Source organism: Schistocerca serialis, chromosome 11, assembly GCF_023864345.2.
Source record: "Schistocerca serialis cubense isolate TAMUIC-IGC-003099 chromosome 11, iqSchSeri2.2, whole genome shotgun sequence".
Classification (NCBI taxonomy): domain Eukaryota; kingdom Metazoa; phylum Arthropoda; class Insecta; order Orthoptera; family Acrididae; genus Schistocerca; species Schistocerca serialis.
Window position 1 is genome coordinate 125678231 of NC_064648.1, and position 23386 is coordinate 125701616.

The following is a 23386-nucleotide window of genomic DNA, read 5'->3' on the forward strand; positions in this document are numbered from 1 at the left end:
CATCCACCCACATAGGCAGGTTGTGAGCGTTCACCACACCTTCGAGTGAGTATACAGTGTCAGCAGTGAAGATGACACTCACAGCTAAGCTTCGGTGGCATTTGTGATCCCCAATTCCTTTGTGATTACTGATCCTTATTGTATGCCTGATGTGCCATGTCAGTTTGTAAACATATTCCTGATCACCCAGTATATACACATCTCTTTAAGCCAGGTTCTTCAGGATATTTAAAACGAATATGAGGCAGTACTTTCCCTATGACTTAATGTAGAACATAGGTTAAAGAACAGCAAACCTACATTTGCAACATTTGTAGATCTAGAGAAAGCTTTTGGCAATGTTGACTGGCATACATTGTTTAAAAATTTGAAGATAGCAGGAACAAAACATAGCAAGCAAGAGATTATCTACAACTTATATAGAAACCGGATTGGAGTCAAAGGAGTCAGAGGACATGAAAGGGAAGTAGTGGTTGAGAAGAGAGTGAGACAGGGTTGTAACCTATCAGTCTGCATACTGAGCAAGCTTTGAGAGAAACCAAGGAGAAATTTGGAAAGAAAATTAAAGCTCATGGAGAAAACTTTCAAGCTCTTTCAGGCTTTGCTGATAACTTTGTAATTCTATTTGGGACTGCAAAGGGTTTGGAAGTTTAATGGAATTGAATGGTTAGTGTCTTGGAAGGATGTTATAAGACGTGACAAAAGTAAAAATGGTAGTACAGTTAATTTTTGTGCAGCAAAATAATTGATAGTCAGAGTAGAACAGGATATATAGAATGCAGACTGGCTATAGCAAGAAAAGATTATCTGTTAAGGAATAAAAGGTTAATAGTGTGTATGAACTGAAGTGTTAGGAAGTCTTTTGTCTGGAGTGTAGCATTACATGTTTGTCACAGAGTTGTTTTTCCACATGCAGAACCTAATCCCATTTCAATTAGTTGAAATTGCTCTGCAGTTGTTTTGTTGCTACCAGTTATGACTAGTGCTAATCTATTCACATTGAAAAGTATGGACTTTAATTTATGCACACATATATAAAGAGAAAACCAGTCATGTTGCTAAAAGCTGCAGTACCTCGTCCTATACTATTCAGCACCCGTTTTCTTATAATAAAGCACATATGTAACTTTACGTAGAACACTATCAGCCTGACAAAATCAGGATTTGTTTAATATTAACTAAAGATTTATGCAGAATTTACATCATTGATTCAAAATCAATATAAGTATATCAAAATTTAGTGTTTGTGGGTGGTGCTGACGAAACCTCTAACCACTGAGTGCCAATCACTGGTTTTCAAGTATGGCAATACTCTAGAGTTCACTGTTGTGCACTCTGGTGGCTGCTTTTGTGGCTGTGGAGAACTGAGTGTTTAAAGTAGTCACCATCACATTGTGGTGATCGCTTGGACATCTTCTGTCTCTTTCGCATCAATACACTTTTACAAATATTCTCAAACTTTGACAAATGTTTTCTAATGTTGTAGCATGTATCTAGGAAATGACACATACTGTACTTCTCTGCACTCTGACAAAATTATCATTACTGCTTAGTCACGAGATGTAGTAAAGAGAGAAGCAACCCATCAAGAAAGTGTTGCTGGTTATGGAGGGAAATTATGTAAACAAAGATTGGCAGAGTAAGTGAATAACTTTAGCAGCAAAAAATGATGTTGTTCAATAAACAAATCAGTAAATGAAGCATATGACACTGGGGGAAGAAAAAATATTTTAATCCATTGATAAAATGGTAAACTACGACAAAAGCAAAAACTTCCCTTCAGAATTCCTAAATTTGCTCAATGTTTCTGGTATGCCTTGGAAAAAAGCTTCTAAACAACATCATAGAAGTAAAAGTATAACTGGAAAAGAAAAAAAGGCAAGTCACTTTTCAGACCATGAGTTCCACTTATTTCAACTAACTAACTGTTTATCTGTAAGAAGCTCCAATTTTACATAAAATTAGCTTTTACTGTCTATAAGGCAAAAGGGACAAACATTCCAATGTTGCAAATTGAATTTAAAAGAGTCATGTTTTTTGCACACTAATACCAAATGTAGTTTACACTAATCTACTAAGAATAAATTAAATGCTATAGAAATGAGATGACTAATTGCAAAAATTTTTCCAGCTCAGAATGAAAATTTATCAGTCAAATAATGGATTATGTTTTATATCTGCATCTACATCTATATTCTACAAACCACCTTGAGGTACAAGGCAGAGGGTGCGTCCATTGTACCAGTTCTTAGGGTTTCTTCTCATTCCTATCATGTAAGGGGCATGGGAAGAATGAATGTTTGAATGCCTCTGTGTATGCAGCAATTATTCTAATCTTATCCTCACGATCCCTATGTGAGCGATTTGTAGGTGATGGTAATATATTCCTAGAGTCATCATTTAAAGCCAATTATTGAAACTTGGTTAATAGACCTTGTCGGGATAGTTTACTTCTATCTTCAAGAATCTCCCACTTCAGTTCCTTCAGTATGTCTGTGGCACTCTACCATGAAACAAACAATCCTGTGGCCATTTTTGCTGCCCTTCTCTGCATACATTTAATATCTGCTTTTAATACTATTTGGTACAGGTCCCACACACTTGTGAAATATTCAACAATGGACCATAGGAGTGATCTGTAAGCAATCTTCTTTGTCGACTGATTGTGTTTCCCTAGTAGTCCACCAATAAGCCGAAGTCTAGCACCCGCTTTATCCATGACTGACCCCATGTTGTCATTCCATTTCATGTCTCTACAAATGTATGAGATGACCAATTCCAGCATTGACTCACTGATATTACAGTCATAGGATACTATGTTTTTTTCGTTTTGTGAAGTGCACAATTTTATGTTTCTGAACATTTAAAGCACTTGCCAATTGTTGCATCATTTTGAAATCTTGTCAAGATCTGACCTAATATTTATGCGGCTTCTTTCAGACAGTACTTCATCATAGATAACTAAATCATCTGCAAAAAGTCTGAGGTTACTATTAATATGGTCATTAACATACAGCACGAACATTGAGGGTCCCAACACACTGGCCAGGCACACCTGAAGTTATTTCTACATCTGACGACGACTCTCCATACAAGATAACATGCTCCTCTCTATCAAAAAGTCCATAATCTAGTCACAAATTTCACTTGATACTCCATATGATCATACTTTTGACAATAAGCATAGGTGTGGCACTGAATCAAATTCTTTTTGGAAATCAAGAAATACTGCATCTACCTGACTGCCTCGGTCCAAAGCTTTCAGTATATCACATGAGAAAAGTGCGAGTTGGGTATCACATGCTCTATGTTTTCAGAATTCATGCTGGCTGGCATTCAGGAGGTTATTCTGTTCAAGATACCCCATTATGTTTGAGCTCAGGACACGTTCTAAGATTCTGCAACATATCGATATTAAGGATATTGGACAGTAGTTTTGGGGATCACTTCTGCTATCATTCTTGTAGATGGGTGTGACCTGAGCTTTTTTCCAAGAACTGGGCACAGTTTTTTGTTCGAGGGATCTATGTTAGATCATAGTTGGAAGCGGGGCTAACTCAGATGCAAATTCAGTATAGAATCTGACAGCGATTCCACTGGGCCCTGGAGCTACGTTCACTTTTAACGAATTCAGCTGGTTCTCAACACAACTGACACTAATACTTATTTCATTCATATTTTCAGTAGTACGAGCACTAAATTGGAGCAATTCTCCTGGGTTTTCTTTTATAAAGGAACATTTGGAAATGGAATTAAGCATTTCAGCCTTTTCTTTGCTACCCTCTGATATAACGGTAGCTAGATACCGGTGCACAGGTCAGAAAAACAGGAGACCAAATGATGGTGATGCAAGGCAGGAAGACTGCCTGTGGATGGGACTCCAACCACGCCGGTGTCGAGCAACAGGGTGACTGATCAGCGGGCCTGACACAGCGAGAGCAAGTCAACGGCAACCTATGCAACAATGAAGAGCAGTGAACTTTCAACACAACACTGTCAACAAATCAAGTACGAGCCACAAACCACATCGAGATCTGGAGGAACACCCATACCAAAGCATGGTCATTGACAAGTGGTCAGTAGTATGTTGGAGACAGTAACAAATGCAAAATGGTGTTGCACTCACCCACACTGCCCTCTGCTCTGGATGGGCATTCAACTTCCGCACAGCCTGATACCGGGCCCTCAGTTTTAGTTCCTGTCTCATTCACTAGGGACAGGACACTAGCTTTGGTGCCACTAATATCCTTTACATACAACCAGAATTTCTTTGGGTTTTGTGAAAGACCATTTGACAACATTCTGCTACGACAGTCATTGAAAGTATCACGCATGACTCTCTTGACAGATAAACGCCTTTCATTCAGTGTCTATCTGCAGCCCTACACCTTACTCTCCACCCACTGTGCAGTAACTCTGTTTCTTTAGAAGTTTCTTTACAGTGACTGTATACCATGGAGGTTCCCTCTGCTTATGAACTGTGCTACTGGATACATATCTACCCAGTGCATGGTCAACTATTCTTTTAAACTTGAGCCATAGTTCCTCTACATGCTCCTTCCCTGTTCTGGAAGTTTCAGGTTCCTCATTGAGGTATGACACACTGATTTTTTATGTAGTTTACTGAAAATATGTACCTTTCTGCTTGTTTTAGTTGTCCTTTGTACTTTGGTAATCATTGTTGTCGCAACCGCGTCAAGGTCACTGATACCAGTTCCGACGTGCACATTCTCAAAGAGGCCAGGTTGATTTGTTGCTGTTAGATCCACTATATTTTCATCATGACTGGGGTTCCTAACTATCTGTTCTACGCAGGTTTCATATAAGGCATTTAGTAATGTATCACAGAATGTCTTACCACACCCACCACAAACAAAACTGTAATTTTCCCAGCTGACTGTTGGATGATTATAGTCTCCACCGATGATTACAGTATGATTGAACATGCATACAAGTGAACTGAGGTTTCCTCTAAAATTTTTGATTCCATCAGGAGATGAGTCTGGTGGGCAATAGAAAAATCCAATTATCATTTTATGCCCACATTTGATACTGAGTCTTGCTCAAATAACCTCACATGCAGCTCCAATTTCTATCTCCGTGAATTTGAGTTTTTTGTCTACTGCGACAAATACACCACCTCCATTTCCTCTTTGCCTGTCCTTTCGATATACATTTAAATTTTCCCCAAAAATATTACTGGTAACAACATCAGGTTTCAACCATCTTTCTGTACCTGGTATCATGTTTTGAGCTTCACTGCTTTTCAGAAGCGCTTGAAACTCTTAACACTTTGTTGTGAATGCTTCGGTAGTTAACTACTAGAATTTTAATACTCTCACCTGTGGGAGGCACTTCTTTCGGTCCCACACTGATACTTCTAGGTGTCCTACAGTTATCATACAATCCTATATGATCATAATTTTGCTGATAAGTGTTGGCGTGATACTGATTCAAATTCTTTTTGGAAGTCAAGAAATACTGCTTCCATCTGACTGCTTTGATCCGGGGCTTACCTGATGTCACATGAGAAAAGTGCGAGTTGGGTTTTGTATGAGCAGTGTTTATGGAATCCATTCTGTTTGAGATACACCATTACATCTGAACTCGTATAATGTTCTGTGATCCTGCAACAGATGGATTTCGATTACATTGGACAGCAGTTTTATGTACCACTGGTATGACCTGTGCTTTCTTCATACTATTCAGTACTGGTTTTTGTCTAATAAATCTGTTGTATATTAACATTCACAAGAGGGACTAATTCAGGCACAAATCCTGTATAGAATTTGACAGTGACTTCTTTGGACCCTGGGTCCTTGTTCAATTTGAGTGATTACAGCTATTTCTTACCACCACTGACACTAATATCTACTGACTAATGTTTTCACTGCATACTGTCATCTAAGAATCTAATTGGATAACACTATTTACAAAGTACAGTAAATGGCCGGATGTTCCTGAACTTGTTACATCCCTCTGTCGACAAATTACCTGAGTATTTAGATTTAAGAATTGGAAAGTTTTTTTAACTACACAGCAAGTGGCAGTGTTCGTTGTAATTCTGCATGACAAGAAGCAATGTATATTTACTGGAGCATTGCTCTTAGGAAACAGTGATCTACATCTACACAGATGCTCTGGAAGCCAACATACGGTATGTAATGGAGGGTACCCAGTACCGGTACTAGCCATTTCCTTTCCTGTTCCACTCGCAAATAGGGCGAGGGAAAAACGATTGCCCGTTTGCCTCCGTATGAGCCCTAATTTCCTGTAGCTTATCTTCATGGTCTTTACACGCAATGTATATTGGCGGCAGATCTGTAAACGTGCTTGTAGTGGCTGAAAACAAAAGTGTCCAATATTGTGAGATGTGATTGTACACATCACGTCATGAGAGAGAGAGAGAGAGAGAGAGAGAGAGAGAGAGAGAGAGAGAGAGAGAGAAGGGGGGTTGGGAAGGGGGGGGGGGGGGAGAAGGGGGAAGGGATGTTACATATGGATCTGGAAATGTATATTTCTGAAACCTGTACACTTATTCATTCATGATACTTGTTATAGAAAGTTGAAATACATCTGGTTGTTGTTGTGAGTGTGTGCGCTGAAGATGCAGTTCTGTAGTGTCTGGACATCTTTGTCTGGGGTAGCGTAGACTAACGCCTGGAAGTGTCTTCATAACCATAAATTTAGAGGATTGAAGTCTGGGGAAGGGGGAGACCAAGGTGTGGGGCCTCCCCATCCAATCCAGTCAGATGCTGAAATAGTCAGATGCTCAAGCACAATGCAGAGGAAATGCACTGGTGCACCATCAAACATAAACTATATCTGTAGTAAAGTTAAAATTTATGGGTTGTTGGGACACGTCTTATTTCCTTCTAAAATAATCGACATTTTGACCCCTTATGCTGGGATCACCTTCAAATTATTTCAGTGTCCACTATTGCTAGACTTACATGTATCTAAAGTCTTTGTTGCCAACAAAGTAGACAATATGTTAACAATAAATTGATGATAATGAGCCCCACTTAATCTTCATAGTAGGATGTATGACCCTAGCAATTTATTACCAAGAACATCTGCCCATACAGCGATGGAGAAGTGAAGTTGATACCCCCTTTTTGCAACTATATAGGAATTTCCATCAGTCCACACACGCTGCTTATAAAAGCTGATAATGCCATCTCTCACGAACCCCACTTTGTCAGTAAATAAAACCTTTGACGAAAACAGTGAATCTGCAGCACATTTCTGCAAAAGCTGTTGACTGAATTGCAGTCTGCTACAGTGGTCTTCTGCTCTTAGTGCCTGGATGCACTGTAGTTAGTAAGGATGCAGCAACTGTTCATGTAGCAGTGCCCAGACAAGACAGTGACTCACACCATCTTCTGCTACTGACTGTCACACACTGGTTCCAGGTCTTTCATCCAGTAAATGTTGCACATGCTTCTCCATCTGAGGTGTACCGATTGACTGAGGCCTTCCACCATTCACCTTGTGAAGCACTAGAAAACCTGTGCCCTTAAGATGCTGAAAAAGCTGGCCGAATAGCTTACGAGAGGGTACTCTGCGAGAGCTTATTTCTCCACACAGAGGGCGTTGGCTCGTAGGCCACTTCCGTACGCTAACCTGTGGCAGAAAATCATATCCGCCATCTCACATGTGAAGTACTATGCTTCCATCACTAACATGTGGAGGAGAAAAGAAAGTATACTGAACCATTCATGTACAGGACAGTACAAATATCACTATAAATATAACAATTAAGCTGTTTTTGTAAGTAGATACTACGCAATAACACATACCCAGAGTTGCAAGTAATTTACTGCACAATAACATACACTAACAGGAGTGAAATTACAGTACCTACATCACAACTGCATGTTGACTACCCAATACTAAGACTGATGTGTACACAAATACATGCACAGTAGTGAACCCTGCTCATGGATCACCCAGACAATGACTATGCCCACGCAGTATTTGTTTCCTCGATGTTTACCTTGTGTGTCACGGAGAGAACATATTTACAACCAAATGTTTTCTGAAGGGGTGGATCATTCTTAAGGGCCAGAAGGACCTAGCCCCAACAGGAACTTCGTGATATAATTTTGTCTGTGTCTTTTTTTCAGTATTATAGCAAACAGCTTGGTATGAAATGATTTTGGTGTAGTACTAGTACCAAAGATCAAAGGTAATCAGGCCCGGCTTCCACTCCGCTGTTGCATAAACACACTACGTTACTCGAGCTTTCACGTCTTGCCGCCCTCCTCTCCACACATCCTTCCAGTGATGAACTCGTGTTACTTTCCCCATCCAATTCAGCCAATGCTGAGGGCCAGTGTTAGGTGGCCCATATTCCATCAAAACCCTGGCTCCAAAAACAGCAGTCTTGGTGATGTGGCCACACTGTTTCCCTTCTCCACCTCGTCATACTATCTCTTGTGGCTACCTCAAGCAGGCCCAATGGACGGACCATCTCAGACGTACCCCTCTTTCATTGCACCCCAACAAATCTTGTGGTGTCTCTCACATTACCCTCTCCCACCTGTCTTCACCTCTGCACAATCTTTGCAGCCACCCAGCTTGGGCCCATAGCCGAAACTTCCACTTGCATCACTTAACACCCCTACCTGTAGCCGCTGTCACGTGCCTTACTGCATTCCTTCCCCAGTTGCCATCATCAACGGGAAATGTCGCAAAGAGCAGGGAGGGGGGGGGGGGGGGGGGGGGAAATCTCTCAGTAGTGTTTTGTATTCTGGACGTGTGTAGTTGAAAGTCAAGTGTTTCTACAGTGATTTTAAAAGTAACAACATATAATTATTTTCTAAAAGTGCCCTTTCGTTTATCAAGTGTAGAAGAGACCCCAGAAATCAAATGGTTAGGCTCACGACAACAAAAAGAGATATTGTAATTGGTAGCAATTATTATTCTAAACCCTATAAAGGAACAGTTACAGAGTTCAACTGCATCCATTACGAATAAAATAGACTTCTTAATGTCTCAACTCAATGGAAAAAAAACAACAAAACTGTTTGCAATACGTGGTTCTGCAAAAAGTCGTGGTTAGCAGTGGGTGAAGAGAAAAAGAAGTTATTTTGTTTCTATTGTGTGTTATTTGGTGGGAAAGGATTCTGAACAACAGTCGGATGTAAGGATCTAACGCATTTATTTGATCGAATTAAGACACATAAGGAAAGTGGGCTAAATTTAGAATATGCTTGTAAATAGAAAATGTTTGGCACCATTAACTTTGCTGCTCTGATTGATGCGGAGTATAAAATGTCAATTCTGAAACATTATCAATCAATTACAAAGCATAGACACATATTAAACAGAGTAGTATAGTGCTTAAAGTTTTGTGTAAGTCGCGAGTTCGCACTACAGGCTCCTAATGAATTACGAGAGTCAGCTGACAGGCAATTTCTTAGATCTGTTCTCTACTACGAAATCTTGAGTGTGTTAGGTGACCACTTAAAACAGACCTAGTACTTATATCTGCAAATACACGTCACACACTAGACAAAATAACTGTATCAAGTTTACATTGAAGAACTGATTAAAGACATTAATGCTGCCACTTTTGTTTCTGTGGCAGATAGAAAACCAGTTATTACGTGCGAAAGTCATTTTGCATTATACTGCAGTATATTAAGGGGAAGAAACCTGTTAAGATTACTTTCAGTTAACATAAATCAGATAATAAGTACAATTCTGGTCTACACTTTATTTACATTTTATCTGGGTCCCAAAAACGAAAATGAGCAAGAGCCACCACTATCAGCGCGTGTAAACATCTCTGAAAGCATGCGTTCCCAAATCCATGTTTATTGAACTTTTTTTCCTTGTTTTGACGATTACTACCATCTCTCAATATATTAAACACTTTTAACACCCTGTATGTTTATTCCAAAGGGAATTTACTGCTGGTATTGCTCGCCGTCAGTCGTTTATCGTAATTTTGAAACACTAAGCTTCGGTTACGTTTAGATATACGTAACTAATTCCAGATGATTAACCCAATATACCGGTCCTGAAACAATTGTAATTAGCCACAATATCAACTACAGAAGTTCGTTTCAAATAAAAACAAGTATCCGTGGCCTTTATACGCCACTGATTAAAATACGAATAGTTTGACCGGTGAATCTGACCGTTTACATTTTATATATACAGGAATTTTAATCATATCCACACAACCGATTCCGTATCAATTGCAGAGTTGAGAGTTGCAACCTGTCAAATCTTTGTTTTTGGCAGCGCGTTTCGCAAAATGGCGACATGTACAAATGCGGGAAATTTGAACATTTGTAGATATTTGCGTTCGGGTCCTCGATGGATATTTTGACAGTTTTCATTTGGTGATAGGCAGTACAAAATACTGATTGAAAGTTTACTTATTTTGTGCACAACACTGGTACATAAAAAGCACGCACTTAGAAATGACTTAAGAAATTAGAAATTGCGGCAAAGTCACTAAAAAAGCATCAGTGCCACCATACTCCTACATTTACTGATTTGTATTTGTATTTATTTATTTATCCTGTGGATCACATATTGTACAAAGTACACATGATATACGACAAGTCATTTTTCTTAACAAATATCATTTAAAAAAATGTACACAAAATTGTTCATTGATGAATATAGTAACTTCACATACAGAGGATACAAACAATTTACATGGGGAACTAAGAAACATGTAGGCAATGTAGTGCTACTTTAAATTTACACAAATAATCACTGAGATTACAGAATAGTGAAAATGTCAACTGGAAACACAACAGAAGGACAATGTCATTTAAAAACTACATTAAACATGAAATTAACATTGAGATTTCACAGACAATTAAGTTTTAATACTAATAGAATGTGTACTTGTACATTCAAAAAGCGAGTTGAAAAATTTTGGGAAGTGAAACTGAAACATAGTTTTGTATAGTAGAATTTAGGTTATTATTTTGCCTACAGAATGTTTTACTCTAATCACAGTATTTTACAAAGGAACTTTATAATTTTTCATTTCCAGGAATTCTTGTACTGAATAGAAACAGTGCTTTGTCAGAAATGCCTTTAGTTTATTTTTAAATATTGGATCTGGAGCAGTTTTTAATTGTTCTGGAATTTTATTGTGTAATACGACACCCAGATGAGTTATATATTTTTGGTATGGTGATGTCCTTGAAAAAATTTGATGGATATTATATTGCCCTCTGGTATAATGAGCGTGCATATCATTGTTTTGGATTAATTTGCCTGTTCTTGAGAGGTATTCCCTGGTGAATAGGATTGTTTCTTGAATGAATAGGGATGGGATGCTTAGAACATTAAGTTTTATAAATTGACATTTACAGGATTACAGCTTTTTGAGGCCACAGATTATCCTCAGTGCTCTTTTTTGTAGTTTAAATATATTTGTGCTGTGAGTTGAATTTCCCCAAAAGATGATTCCATAGCGGAGCAATGAGTGGAACTGCGCATGGTATGCTTGCATTAGTGTGGATTTACTTGTAGTAGATTTTAGTATTCTTAGTCCATAGCACAATGATGAGAGTTTCTTTGATAAGTTGTTTATATGTGTGTCCCATTTTAAATTTTGTTGGACCCATAGACCCAAAAATTTTGTTGCATTTACATTTTCAATTTTATCATTATTTAACTTTACTTGGATTGATTGCCTACTTGCGAACATAAGAAATAAGCTCACTTGGCACTTGCATTTAGTTCTTTACTGTAGGCTACTATATTGCAACTGAGCAACACTGATATTAGCTGCAGAAAAAGTCTTCATTTTGCATGAAATTTAGCAAACTCTTCATAATCCTAAATTAAAGGAACCGACTTTGGAATAAGGTGAAAAAAATTAACCACCTTATTTGAAATTGTAATTTTCAGTACAGTCTGTCTTGAAATCTGTTAAGTTTAAAAACAGCCTGTACCTCATTAATGTAAGGGTGCACTTTTACTGAAATAATGTGATGAATAATTTTAATTTGCCTCATTGTGATTACTGCAGCATTGCTTTGTTGATATGATGCATGCTTTTCTTAGACTCAAAACGTGTATTAAACATGTAAACAGTACTGGATGACAATTGTGTGATCTCATTTTGTAAAGGATATTATACCATAGGAATCTGCTGCCTATTGGAAAAGGGTGGCTCACAAGCTTATGCATAGAGGATTGATCTCCCCCTCCCCTCCCACACTCCTCCCTCACTGTAAGACACAGTTACCATTTGTATATACTCATGATGGATGCTTTTTTTGCATCTCGACAGTTGATTCATACAGATCTGAAAACAACACTGCTATAGAGTAGATGGGACTGAACTATGTTTGTTTTTAATTTTTTTAAATTATGTCATAGGACCTGTCACTTTTTGTATCTAACCACAGATGATGTTTCAAAGACCAGAATGCCATAGCCTGAGACTCTTTCAGATATGACAATGATGTGAATTTCTCATAAAAAATTATCACCAAAACCAGTGTACCTATATCACATACAACTGCAGTAGTGACACGGTTGATGAGAAAGATTAAAAATGTTTTTTTCCATCTCTTGGAAAGAGAAACACTATCTTTTGACTCTTCCAGCCTCCAAAGAGATCTTTTTTGTTCATCCACACACTGTAATTTGTAAATCCCATCACAAAGCAGGGTCTTCAGAGATGTGGAATGAGTCAGGTTATACATTAACAGGCAGATTTCTATTTCTGTAAAGTACCAACAACAATCTATGACCAGTGCTAATCTACTCCCTACTTATGTTGATAATTACTGGAATTATTTTTAGATTACTCTCTAATTTGAAAAACAGAAAAGAAAAGCCACAGGTGCTGTACTTATCTTCTCCTTTGTACAGAACATTATTGTAATTTTATTGATTTCAGAGCTCATTGTCTTCTTACTGCCAGTTATAAAAGCTAAAAACGTGTTTAATATGAACATAAATACTATAATCTGGAAATTACATCCCAAAGCAAATGTCAATAAATTTCACTACTTTATTTTTGAGTATATGGGTATTTCAGATTTCCTGTCTGTTGTCTAATGGTAACATGTTACAGACTTTTGCACCAGAACACAAAACTCAATTCTTAACTCTATACATGGAGGCATAGTCTATAATGAAAGTATTTTATGTCCACCATTGTGGTTATGAATTGCCATGTTCAACCTAAAATACCATTGTTATATTATTAATGACAAATACCATCAGGCAATATGTGTAGTGGCATGTAACTGTAAAATTGCCCAGGTCAATGACAAGGCTTCCACAAGTTGTTTCATTATCAACTTTGCAAAATATTCTTACTGAACAATTCTGAAGAATAAATATTTTCTTCAGTTTAGCTGCTTTACCCCATATGCCATAGGACAGAACTGAGTCGACGTATGTAAAATAAGATAGGTCAACACATAAAGACAGATTTCTGAAAGCAAAGTAGGCAGAACTGAGCTTTTTTGTTAACTTATCCACAAGTTGGTGCCACCTCAGTTTATCATACATCTGGATATCCAGGAACTTCACACACGGAGCCTTATCCAGATTATGCCAACTGACATCTACTTCTGGCACCTAAAAGTCAACTTTATTTGTTTGGTGTTGCATAACATGCAAGTTTAAGTGTTAATCTGTTGGCTGTGAATCAGCTGTAAGTCTCTCCCATTATTCCCCTCAGTGAGTGAACACATCAATTACAAGCAGAGTACAGGATTTTATCTTTTAAGGGGTCTAAAAGGATGCATAATGGTCAATCAATAATAAGTGCCTACTACGTAGTAGGCCGTCATGGTCTTGGAAAGAGAAATGATAGAGGTGAATGGCTAATTGACTTCTGAAGGGAAAGGGAGCTGATAGCAGCAAAAACATGGTTCAAGAACCACAAGAGGAGGCTCTACACATGGAAATCACCAGGGGATAAATACAGAAACCAAATCGATTTTATACTGGTAGAAGAAAGATACAGCAATGGAATCAAGAAGGTGCACACATTACCAGATATTAATAGTGACCACAACTTACTTATGGCAGAAATAGAAATAAGAATGAAAAAACTGAAGAAGGCGACCATGGTGAAGAAGTGGGATCTGGAGAAGATAAGATGCAACAAATTACAGAAATGCTGTCTCGGGAGTTTCTAAACACATTACAAGACAAAGAACCACCTGATAATGCCAACAAGTACTGGAATATGCTGAAAGAAGGAATCATTAAAGCAGGACAGCAAAATATAGGATATGTAAACAGGAAAAGGTAAAAAAAACCCATGGGTCACACAAGAAATTATTCCCAAGATGGAGGAGAGAAGAAAATTGAAAAACAAGAGCACTGAAGACGCAAGAAAGATATACCGAAGGTTAAATAATGAACTGCAAAGAGAAACAGAGCAGGCTAGGAAAAAATGGCTAAAAGAGGAATGTGATGAAACTGAAGAACTGGACAGGAAGGGAAGATATGACTTACTATACAACAGAGTAAAGACTATGACATGGGAACAAAACAGAGCAGGAAGTGCTACTATGGAAATTTTGAGTAAAGACGAAGAGGTAGTGTACTAAGATTGTGACGATGTCCTCCAGAGATGGGAAGAATATCTAAAAGAGCTATATGACAGAAATAGCAAACCAGAAACTCTGGAACTAAAATCACACAACAGTGTAAGTGATGACGAGAAAGGACCAACCATCATAATGGAAGCCATTATGCAATGAAAAATGGCAAAGCGGTAGGTACGGATACGATTCCAGGAGGAATATTAAAATGCTTGAACCAAGATGGAATAAGAGAAATATTGAGATTATGTAATAAAATATATGAGAGTGGTGAATGGCCTGAGGACTTTCTGACAACAGCAATGATTCCATTACCGAAAAAACGAGGAACCGAGAAATGCAGCGAGCACAGGACAATCGGCCTCATTTCACATGCAGCCAAAGTGATGTAAAGAATAATTAATAAAAGACTTGAAAAGGTAATGGAGGAGAATCTTGGTGAGGAGCAGTTTGGCTTTAGACGGAATATGGGCATCAGAGATGCAATAGGGCTCCTACGAATCTTAGAAAAGAAAGGGTTATTGAAAAAGGAAGAGACTTATATATGTGTTTCATCGATCTAGAAAAGGCATTTGACAATGTTGTTTGGGACAAGCTGGCAACTATAATGAGGGAAAAGAGAGTGGACTGGAAAACCAGAAAATTTGTAAACTCATTATTTCTTAGTCAAAAAGTTTCAGTTAAAGTGAGAGGAGAAAGTACAAACTGGATTGGACTAGGAAAAGGAGTAAGACAAGGATGCTGTCTATCACCTACTCTTTTCAACCTCTACTTGGAAAATATGATTGACCAATGCTCATTAGATGACAAAGGAGTAGAAATTGGAGGAAGAAGAGCAGGGTGTTTGAGGTTTGCTGATGACATGGTCCTTCTAGCCACAGGGGAAAAAGAATTACACGATTTGGTGGACACCATTGAAACTAACGGAAAAAAAATATGGAATGAAAATTGACACAAATAAAACAAAGGTATTGGCACTAGGAGGAAATAAGGAAATAAAAATTATACTGAATGGAGAAATACTAGAACAGGTGCAAAATTTTAAGTATCTTGGAAGCAGGATAGACACCGACTGGAAGTGCACCACAGAAATTAAAACAAGGATAGAAATGGCAAAAGAGGCATTTTATAAGAAAAGGAGAATTTTCTGCAGCAGTCTGGACAGAGAACTCAGGAAGAGACTCATAAAACATCTTGTATGGAGTGTTCTTCTATATGGTGCTGAAACGTGGACTATGAGGAAGAAAGACAGAGAAAGGCTGGAGGCTTTTGAGATCTGGACATGGCGGAGGATGGAAAGAATAAGTTGGATGGACAGAGTAAAAAATGAAGAGGTACTGAGAAGAGTGGGAGAGAAAAGACAGTTACTAGATGTAATAAAGAGAAGAAAAAGAAATTGGATTGGGCATATATTAATAAAGAATGACGGACTGATAAAAACACTTTTAGAAGGATATGTAGAAGGGAAAAGGAAGCGAGGAAGGAAGAGATTCCAGATTCTGGATGATGTGATGGACGGTACAACAGACAGCAGCCTTAAGAAGGAAGCAATGAACCGCAGAAAATGGAGAGGCAAAGGACCTGCTAATATAGCAGATAACTGATGATGATGACCTATGTCTTAACGTGCATCTGAAATACGACTTGTATTCTGGGGAAATTCTCCAGCCACTCTATAGACCTTCAGAATCCAAAAGCGAGCCATTAGGTTTATTTCAGAGGACAGAGCGAGATAGTCATGTAAATCATTGTTCAAAACAATAAAAATGCTACCACTACCATGCTTTTCTGGACATGCTAATATACATTAAAAATGTAGTTGGTAATGATACTAGAGAGAGAAAAAATTGTGACATAAATAATCACAATCACCATCATCATCAGTGCAACAGCCATTTCCGAGCCTTGACCTTCTGTAATAGATTATTGGATTCTTCATTGTTTAGTACTGAACTCCCCCAATTTTGAATTCCAGTTTTCCTTATGTTCTCCCTAACACCTTCCTCCCACCTTAGCCTAGTCATTTCAAAGCCAGCCCCAATCCCAACCCCTTTCCACAAGGATCATATCTCTATGGAAGACCCAGGTGCAAAATCTGCCCAATCAACCAACCCAGCACTTTTTATTCCAGTCTTGTTACAGGTTTATCCTACCCCATCAGGGGCCAAGCCACCTGTGAAAGCAGCCACGTCATTTACCAGCTCTGCTGCAATCATTGCACAGCTTTTTATATTGGTATGTCTACCAACCAGGATGGACAACCACTGCCAAACTGTGCCCGAGAGCAATGTAGACCACCCTGTGGCACAACATGCAGATGAGCGTAACACACTCGATTTCAGTGGCTGCTTCACTATCCGAGCCATCTGGATCCTTACCTTACCTCCACCACCAGCTTTCCTGAACTGCACAGATGGGATTCTCCGCTGCCACAACTATCCCGGCCTCAACCTATGGTAACACACTGTCCCCACACCCTGCACCCAACAGCTCCCACCCCCTCTGTTCTATCATCTCCTCCTCATTCTCATCTCCCACCCTGTTTATTTGCAGCCCTCTGTCAAAGCATCCACCCGTCTTTTGCCGCTCCTCTCCTTTTTTGTTCCTTTTCTCCCCACCTCCCTGCCCCACAACCTCCTGGCGCTGCACCTGTTGGCAGTCTAGTCCCTGCACACTCCACCATACAGGGTTCATCTCTCTCCCCACCCATACACTACTATCCATTCCCCTTCCCCCATTTACCGAGCGAGGTGGCGCAGTGGCTAGCATACTGGACTCGCATTCGGGAGGACGACGGTTCAATCCTGCGTCCGGTCATCCTGATTTAGGTTTTCCATGATTTCCCTAAATCGCTCCAGGCAAATGCCAGGATGGTTCGTTTGAAAGGGCTCGGCCGACTTCCTTCCCTAATCTGATGAGACCGATGACCTCGCTGTCTGGTCTCCTCACACAAAAAACAACCCAACAACCTTCCTCTTTCCCACCCCCTCCAGATTGCTGCCTGCATCCCACATTATGTTGCATTCCGTTCTAAAATGCTGGAGCTGGCAGTCGTGTGTGTGAGCTGCGCTTGTGTGTGTGTGTGTGGGGGGGGGGGGGGGGATGTCTTTTACTGATGAAGGCTGTGGCAAAAAGCTGCATGTTAGTGTCTTTTAACTGTGCCTGTCTGCAAGCTGACGTGTCTTCTTTACGGCAAGTAGCTATCTGTCTTTCCCACATCGTTGACCCTCCTACCTGGAGTTTCCATTGTTTGATTATACAATTCTTAGTTGAATCTCCTCCTCCAGATACCGTTTTCTTCCACTGGCCCACGAATTTGTCTGAATATCTTTCTTCCAAATATGCCCAGTTGCCCGTCATCAAATTTTGTTAATGTTCACGTTTCAGCCCCATATGTTAGCACCAGCCTTACTAAAACTTTATACAATATAACTTTAGTTTTCCTGAACAGCAATTTAGATTTCAGATGTTTTCTGAGGCCATGGTAGCACTTGTTGGCAGATTATACACGTTTTTGGATTTCAGAGCCAACATTGCCCTTACAGTTTACTTCTGATACAAGGTAAGTGACACTAGACACAGTGTCAAATTTACATGATTCAGCTTCCAAGGACGGGGGCTCATTTGAATAATCTTCCCAGTTACAGGCATATGTTTAGTTTTCCCTTCATTTATCTGTAGGATCACCTTTCTAGTAGCTCTTTCAAGGCTTGTAAAGGCTTCTTTCATTGCTCTTGGTGTTCTTGCAATTATATCAATATCATCTGCATATGGCAGCAGCTGAACTGATTTATACAGTATAGTGCCTATTACCTACAAAATATAAAATATTCTCCAACATCCTTTTTAATAAGCTTATACTCTATGTTGAAAATGCTGTTGGTGACTATCAATGTGTGTTTCATCGAGGAAAATTTACTGACAATCAGATCTTTACAATATGGAAAACACTAGAAAAACGCAAAGAATTCAGGATCAGATAGGAGTATGGGAATAACTATTATGGATGCTATGATAATAGTAAAATAGCCACAGGTATTTTTGTGGCGAGTCTTTAGCAATAACACTTCACATTTGTTCTTAACACATTGTGCACATGTTGCCTGGTTTCAAATTTTTATTGCGGCATACTTAGATGTTACCTTATTGGCAAGGCATTTCCTGTTGGAGTTAATCTTCAACTGACTCTCCACTGAGCTCCTTTTGGCGACATAAAACTACTTAGCTTCCTGTATGGTCCAGCTAGGCACAATATGTATGTATGTACTGAACCGGGGACCTAGAAACGACAGAGAGGCTTCATCCCTGCTGTAGCCCTCAGTGGTTCACAACCCCACAACAGGCTACAGCAGTCCACCCACCCCACTGCTGCCCCACACCAAATCCAGGGTTATTGTGCAGTTCGGCCCCCTATGGATCCCCCAGGAACATCTCATTCCAGACAAGTGTAACCCCAATGTTTACATGGTACAGTAATTATGGTGTACGCATATGTGGAGACAGTGTTTGCACAGCAATCGCCGACATAGTGCAACTGAGGTGGAATAAGGGGAACCAGCCCGCGTTTGCCGAGGCAGATGGAAAACTGCCTTAAAAACCATCCACAGGTTGACCAGCACACTGGACCTCAACACTAATCTGCCGGGCGGATTCGTGCCGGGGACCAGCATGCCTTCCCGCTCTCGGGAAGCAGTGTGTTAGACAGCATGGCTACCCGGGTGGGCTTTAGGCACAATAAATTGCATTCACAATGTAAAATTGCGAAAGAGATGTGTGTCCATGTTGATACTAGACAGAAGTATGGGAATAGCTATTATGGACGTTATCAAGTATCAACATGGGCACACACCTCATTCGTACTTTTACATCGCAAATGTGAATTTGGGATTGATACATATCACTTCTTTATAGACTTCAGATCAGTCTATGACAATATTGACAGAAGGGAGCTATATACAGAATGGAAGAGTTAGACATTCCTAATAAACTGACTGCCTTGGTGAAAGCTACTATGGAAAACACCCAACTCAAACTAAACTACAGAATATATCTAAAAACAAATATGATGTGACTTACCAAACGAAAGCGCTGGCAGGTCGATAGACACAAAAACAAACACAAACATACACACAAAATTCAAGCTTTCGCAACAAACTGTTGCCTCATCAGGAAAGAGGGAATATGTCTGCTTGTGTCTGTATATGTGCAGATGGATATGTGTGTGTGTGCGAGTGTATACCCATCCTTTTTTCCCCCTAAGGTAAGTCTTCCCGCTCCCGGGATTGGAATGACTCCTTACCCTCTCCCTTAAAACCCACATCCTTTCGTCTTTCTCTCTCCTTCCCTCTTTCCTGATGAGGCAACAGTTTGTTGCGAAAGCTTGAATTTTGTGTGTATGTTTGTGTTTGTTTTTGTGTCTATCGACCTGCCAGCGCTTTCGTTTGGTAAGTCACATCATATTTGTTTTTAGATATATTTTTCCCAGTGGAATGTTTCCCTCTATTATATTAAACTACAGAATATGTTATCAAGTTGTGTGTTGTGTGTTGGAGTACGGCAGGGAAACGTATTATCCTGCCTTCTGTTTAATATAGCCTTGGAAAAGATTATAAGAGAGGCAGGCATCAATACAATTGTATAAATAATTGCAATACTACATTAAAAGGAAACTTGCATGAAATCACACCTAATACAAGACTGTACCAGAAAGGTACATTCTACAGGGTGTGTGTAAAAAGTATTTTATAAAATACATTTTAACCATCAGCTGTTTATTTGTCCCATTAGTCACCTACCACTTTCAGTTATTAACCATCATCAAAGGAATATGGGATGCTTTTAACTAATCTGTTGTACCCTATATCCTGGATGATAGTTAATAAGTGAAACTGGTAGATGACTAATGGGACAAATAAACAGCTGATGGTTAAAATTCAATCTATAAAATACTTTACAGCTGTTGAACCTCACCTTACGGAAATACGTAAAAAAAGTGTCACATATTCTTCCATAAGGTAGTGTTGGTCAAAACTCAAAGAAAACTTTCTACAGTCATTCTTCGCAAACCAATAAATGTTGAGAAATGGACTGTCTTACTTGTGACAGGTAATGGGTAGTACTCAGTATTGTAGGCAAGATTCTCAAGTGGTGGCAGAGTAAATTAGCACACTACACACATGTGGGGAAATGCAAATCCTCAAGCAATAGTGGAGGTGTGGCATCAAGATTATTTCAGTATCAAGTATGGGCAGGAATGGTTGGTGAAAAACTCGTAGGGCCACGCTTCTTATAAACAAATTAATAACTGCTGTGTAACACCGACTACTGCGCAATGAATTACCAGTGCTACTGGAGAATATTACCATTGCAGAAAGATTATGACTGTGGTTTATGCATGACAGGCACTGCCCCATTTTCTACAAATCGTGTGACAGTATCTCACCAAAGCATTTTGTGCAAGATGGATTTGTCAAGGAGGTCTGGTAGCATGGACTTCCTGTTCATTGGAACTGCATCCATTGTATTTCTGGCAATGGGGACATATAAGGGCATTGGTGGATGTCTAACCTAATAACAGTGTGCTAGCATCAAAGGAGTATGTGACACAGCCTAACAGAGACAGGTGTATTTGAAAGAGTGTGTGAGTCGCTGTGAAGAAGAGCTGAAGCATCTGCCAGGATGTGTGGTGACCACAACCAGTACTGTCTATAGTGTCCACTTCTTCATAACAGGTCTATGTGAATGAAAGGACAGATTAGGCCATATCTCAATAAGTACTGGTTTCCAGACAAATCATTGTAGGAACTTTAATTCCAGTTTTGACCAACACTGCCTGAGTAGGAATATGTGACACTTTTTTAAACACCCTGTATAAAACTATTCTGCACCTTGGTAGATGATTTAAAATTTATACTAAATATCATTGCTTTTTATAGATATATTAGAGAATATCTAAAGTACAACTGCTTGTATTTAGTAAGTGAATATACGAACTTTTATTTATTTATTTATTTGGTCCATCAAATCCTGCATGTACAAGATATACAAGAATATCAGACAAAGTTAAATTATACAGCACTGCTACCCAGACTGGCTTACATGAGATAATACACTAATAACTATGCACAACACAGTTCATCAGACTAGATTTGCAGTTAAAAACTTAATTAACTGCGAGTTAGCAACACTATAAATTAAAACTAAAACACAAAATCATAATACATGGGCTGTTTAATAAGTAATGGAACACATTTATTTTCTGGAAGCAGGTTGGTTTTATTCAGGAATCCAATACACCATATTGTTCATCACTCTTTCGGCTACAAAACACAATTTTTCAACATAATTTCCATTCAATGTGACGGCCTTATGCCACCTTATTTAGAGGGTGTGCCTGCATGGTACCATTCTGCTGGTCAACCTTGGAGCCAACATCTTGTGCATCAATAACCTCCCCATCATCCACTTACTTCTACCCAAACAAGTACTGCATTTCTGAACTGAAAATTCCGCACAGATGGACCTTCGTTGCTCTTTATGGTTTCCTGTCAGGCAGGTGTGTCCCCAGTGGGGACACACCTTTAAGTACCCCAACTGGTGGATGAGTGTGTCAGCATTACTAACAGAGACATTCGACTGTGCAGTGAGTTGTATGATTGTGATCTGTTCATCACCTTGAACGAGTGTGTCCGCGCATGTTCAAACATTGCAGGAATCACTGATATGTTTGACCGGCCAGCCCACGAGAGGTTTGCGTGACCTTGCTGCAATGATGATAGGTGCCTCACCCAATGACTCACTGTGCTTTTGTTCACTGCCATGCCTCTGTAGGCAGTCTGCAAGTACCTATAAATATCTGTGGTGCTCTGGTTTTCCGCCAAAAGAAACTTGGCGTCAGCTCTCTACGTGGAACGCACAGCATTTTGTAAGGTACATATAGTGTCGCCAACTACCAGAACTTCGTGAAACAATGGCAACTGCAGAAGAAATATTCCATCTCATGTCTACATCTACATCTACATCTACATCCATACTCCGCAAGCCACCTGACGGTGTGTGGCGGAGGGTACCCTGAGTACCTCTATCGGTTCTCCCTTCTATTCCAGTCTCGTATCGTTCGTGGAAAGAAGGATTGTCGGTATGCATCTGTGTGGGCTCTAATCTCTCTGATTTTATCCTCATGGTCTCTTCACGAGATATACGTAGGAGGGAGCAATATACTGCTTGACTCTTCAGTGAAGGTATGTTCTCAAAACTTTAACAAACGCCCGTACCGAGCTAATGAGCGTCTCTCCTGCAGAGTCTTCCACTGGAGTTTATCTATCATCTCCGTAATGCTATCGTGATTACTAAATGATCCTGTAATGAAGCGCACTGCTCTCCTTTGGATCTTCTCTATCTCTTCTATCGACCCTATCTGGTACAGATCCCACACTGCTGAGCAGTATTCAAGCAGTGGGCGAACAAGCGTACTGTAACCTACTTCCTTTGTTTTCGGATTGCATTTCCTTAGGATTCTTCCAATGAATCTCAGTCTGGCATCTGCTTTACTGACGATCAACTTTATATGATCATTCCATTTTAAATCATTCCTAATGCGTACTCCCAGATAATTTATGGAATTAACTGCTTCCGGTTGCTGACCTGCTATTTTGTAGCTAAATGATAAGGGATCTATCTTTCTATGTATTCGCAGCACATTACACTTGTCTACATTGAGATTCAATTGCCACTCCCTGCACCATGCGTCAATTCGCTGCAGATCCTCCTGCATTTCAGTACAATTTTCCATTGTTACAACCTCTCGATACACCACAGCATCATCTGCA